Genomic DNA, 4,520 nt, shown 5'->3' on the forward strand with positions numbered 1-4,520 from the left:
GCTGCCGATCTCTGCAATATTGATAAGGCTTTTTTGTGTATTTTTTGGCAAGGGTATATATGCCTTATCACAACAATAAAACACAAACAGGCCACCCAGAATGACACGTATAGCTGGTGTCATTGACTTATCTCCGACTCACTTGTATAAGTGTGGATCCATAAACCCAAAAGGTACATACTAAGCAAAATGGTAGTGTGACAAGAACACTCCTACCTGGAAAAAGAAGGTTACTAGGTGATCCACGCGGAGTAATATAAATTCATAAATATTCCAAACAATACTTTATTTGATCACATAGATCATAAGGAGGTTAAACATGAGCACGGTGTACATATGAAAAAATAAATAAAATCATGTTAAAAAGCACTAGGCGTCTTCAGTTTCGGGTCATCTTAGCAAATAGAGTACCATAAGGCAGAGTTATATAGTGGTGATGTAGTTATCCTGGGTTTCCATGGGTTTTCATCTAGTATTCAAATGAACCATGTATTCAGCAGATGTGTTCCCAATATATGTCAGGTATCTCCTGGTATGAAACAGCTGGAACACAGAAATACATAGTATATATATAGAAGTATGAAAACCAAAAAACCAAAACTCATCCAAAGTTCACCAGACCTCCCTCTACAGTAGTCAATGGATACTACTATTACCTTCTCAATAGTGAAATTAACAGGCCAACTTCTCAAATGTAGGGACTTCCTGGATAGCCACCCCAAGTGAAACAGGGTCCACAGTACCAAATGATTCTGAGGATATATATAGAAAAATAAGGATACATAAAAAAATCGTGGGCATCAGGTCACCCTGAAAACAGGATACACATAAAGTGGGTATATTACCATAAATGAAGATCAAGAAGACTTCTGTCGACTTGAAATAAGATCAGGTCCTTGATGCTTTTCCAAGATACATGTGGGGGTGGGAAGCCAGGTAGTCACAATACATGGATTCCAAACACATAAACTGTGTATATAGCGTATAGCAGGCTATGCAGGCCTGAGTTTTTAGACCCAATATAGGGTTTCCAAAAATTACTCAAAATGAGAAGATTATTGCTCCATATACTATGTACAGTTGCAAGAAAAAGTATGTGAACCCCTTGGGATTATGTGGAGTTTTGCATGATTTGGGCATAAAATGTGCTCTGAACGCCATCTAAGTCACAACAATAGAAGAACACAGTCTGCTGAACATAATACTACACAAACATTAGATGTTGCCATGGTTTAATTGCACATAACATGTAAACATTCACAGTGCAGTGAGGAAAAAGTATGTGAGGCCCTAGCTTAATGACTTCTCCCAGAGCTAATTGGAGCCAGGAGTGAGCCAACCTTGACTCCAATCAGTGTGGTGATATTGGATGTGTTGCCGACAGCTGTCCTTCCCCTAAAAAACACACACCTGTTTTGGGTTTACTGGTTTCAAGAAGCACTGTCTGATGTGAACCATGCCTCGTAGAAAAGAGCTCTCAGAAGACCTAAGATCAAGAATTGTTGACTTGCATGAAGCTGGAAAGGGTTACAAAAGTATCTCCAAAAGCCTTGATGTTCATGTGTCCACTGTAAGACACACTGTCTACAAATGGAGAAAGTTTAGCACTGTTGCTACTCTCCCTAGGTGTGGTCGTCCTGTAAAAATGACTGCAAAAGCACAGCGCAGAATGCTGCATGAGGTAAAGAAGAATCCCAGGGTGTCAGCTAAAGACCTACAAAAATCTCTGGCACATGCTAACATTTTTGTTGACACATCTACAATAAGGAAAATATTAAACAAGAATAGAGTACATGGGAGGACACCACGGAGGAAGCCATTGCTGTCCAAAAAGAATATTGCAGCACGTTTGAAGTTTGCAAAAGAACACCTGCATGTTCCACAGCACTACTGGCAAAATATACTGAGGACAGATGAAACCAAGATTGAGTTGTTTGGGAAGAACACACAACACTATGTGTGGAGAAAAAAAGGCACAGCACACCAACATCAAAACCTCATCCCCACTGTGAAACATGGCGGAGGGAGCATCATGGTTTGGGGCTGCTTTGCTGCCTCAGGGCCTGGACGGATTGTTGTCATTGATGGGAAAATGAATTCCAGAGTTTATCAAAACATTTTGCAGGAAAACGTACGACCATCTGTCCGCCAACTGAAGCTCCGCAGAGGATGGGTGATGCAACAGGACAATGACCCAAAGCATACAAGTAATTCAACAAAACCATGGCTGCAACAGCACAGAATACGCCTTCTGGAGTGGCCCAGTCAGAGTCCTGACCTCAACCCGATTGAAATGCTGTGGCATGACCTTAAGAGAGCGATTCACACCAGACATCCCAAGAATATTGCTACACTGAAACAGTTTTGTAAAGAGGAGTGGTCCAAAATTACTCCAGATCATTGTGCAGGTCTGATCTGCAACTACAGGAAACGTTTGGTTGAGGTTATTGCTGCCAAAGGAGGGTCAAGCAGTTATTAAGTCCAAAAGTTCACATACTTTTTCCTCCCTGCACTGTGAATGTTTACATGTTATGTGCAATTAAACCATGGCAACATCTAATGTTTGTGTAGTATTATGTTCAGCAGACTGTGTTCTTCTATTGTTGTGACTTAGATGACGTTCAGAGCACATTTTATGCCCAATTCATGCAAAACTCCACGTAATCCCAAGGGGTTCACATACTTTTTCTTGCAACTGTATATAGCATGTAACAGGCTATACAGGCCTGAGTATTTATACCCAATAAAGGGTTTCCAAAAATTGCTCAAAATGAGAGGGTTATTGCGGTTTCATGAGGATATGGCTATGTCACAGCACAGACCCTGGATAGGATAGCGTATATATATATATGTAGATCGTCCTCAAAAGAGGATTTACAAAAAATTCCCCGAGTACACAGGGTAATTTAGGCCCATATAGCATGCCCTTTTAATACCATAAATGCTCTATAGATCTCAACAGCCATGGGCTGAAATAACTTGCCACCGGTGGAAGATAAATTTCCCTGAAAGATTGCCGTTTGCGAACCGCTGCAATAGTAGCCTTATGGTAGTTTTCAGAGGGTCAGGGGCCTTCCTAGCAGAGAGCTGTGACACCGCCGTTCCTTCCCGCCTCGTGGGCGCCGCACCCAGTGAAGACGCCGAGCGTAGTGACGTCAATACGTTGACGCGTTTCGTCCGCCAATCACCGCAGACTTCGTCAGAACTGGACGAAGAACTGGACGTTCTGACGAAGTCTGCGGTGATTGGCGGACGAAACGCGTCAACGTATTGACGTCACTACGCTCGGCGTCTTCACTGGGTGCGGCGCCCACGAGGCGGGAAGGAACGGCGCCTCGTGGGCGCCACCCTTGGGAATACTTTGGGGAAACTCAACATCTGACATTTTCCTTAGCCAAGTCCTTTATGGTGGAAATCTCTTTCAGATGTCTATGTCATAGACTGCCACTAAAGTGTCATCTCAGATTTGTATGTTTTCTTAGCTTAGGTTCTTAGGCATGTACCTGGTCTTCCCCTTTTGGGCATCTTTTTTTTTTAAAGAATATTTATTGGGTTTTCACAGAAGAGAAAGAAAAAAACAAAAACACAGGATAAGGTGGCGAGTGAAAATATGACATGTACAGGATATCTTAACATTAGGAAAGTTGTATCAAATTTTTCAACGCAGGATAAAGATATAGATATACACGGTACATAGTAAACTTTGTGTGCCATCAGGCTGTAACAATTTCTCACCCGTGCAAATAGAGAGATAGAAGTGTAAAAGTGGTTCGATGAGGGCAGATGTGGAGAAGAAAGATAAGACATGAAGGAAAATAGAGAATGATTTAGAGAGAAAAGATGAGGTTACCATATTTTCCAGCGTATAAGATGACATTTTAACCCATGAAAATCTTCTCAAAAGTCGGGGGTCGTCTTATACACCGGTATACGGCATGCTGACACTTGGGGGTTTATTTACTAAAGCTGGAGAGTCCAAAATCAGACTCCCTTCTGCATAGAAACCAATCAGCTTCTAACCTCAGCTTGTTCAGTGAAGCTTTGGCAATGAAACCTGGAAGCTGATTGGTTTCTATGCAGAAGGGAGTCTGATTTTGGACTCTCCAGCTTTAGTAAATAAACCCCTTGGTGTCAGGGTGGCACTTTTTGGGGGGGCGGCACGGTGCCGCCACCACCCCCCCTTCCAACGGAAGGGACACTAAGTACAGGGGCGGGCAGGGGGCTGCTGTTTCTTACCTGGCTCCAGTCCCAGTCCCACGATGATCCAGTCCAGGAAGTTCGGCTGCTCCTTCATTCAGTTCACCCGCTCGATGTTTGCGCGGCCGCTCGGCTCTGCCTCCTCACCGGTGATTGGGCGCCAGAACTGTAGCTCAGGAAAGGCACACAGGCGTCCAATCACCGGCGAGGAGGTGGAGCCGAGCAGCCCCGTGAAAATCGAGTGAGGGAGCGGCCGATAAGTGTGCTGTGCAGAGGTGCTGCTGCAACCACGTATGCTGGCTGCAGCAGCACCATGCTGGAAC

At 43.7% G+C, this 4,520-nt stretch overlaps 1 long non-coding RNA gene across 1 annotated transcript; it reads right to left on the reverse strand.

Moving 5' to 3' along the window:
• Nucleotides 1–269: 269 nt before the first annotated feature.
• Nucleotides 270–976, reverse strand: LOC149473441 (uncharacterized). The gene is made up of 3 exons (XR_016312894.1): nucleotides 846–976; nucleotides 657–752; nucleotides 270–543 (listed from the first exon to the last, which is right to left on the reverse strand). It is a non-coding gene; the product is annotated as an uncharacterized LOC149473441 (long non-coding RNA).
• Nucleotides 977–4,520: the final 3,544 nt, after the last annotated feature.

The sequence above is a fragment of the Staurois parvus genome, unplaced genomic scaffold (assembly GCF_062004578.1).
Source record: "Staurois parvus isolate SC_StPar_1 unplaced genomic scaffold, SC_StPar_1.0 ptg000015l, whole genome shotgun sequence".
Classification (NCBI taxonomy): domain Eukaryota; kingdom Metazoa; phylum Chordata; class Amphibia; order Anura; family Ranidae; genus Staurois; species Staurois parvus.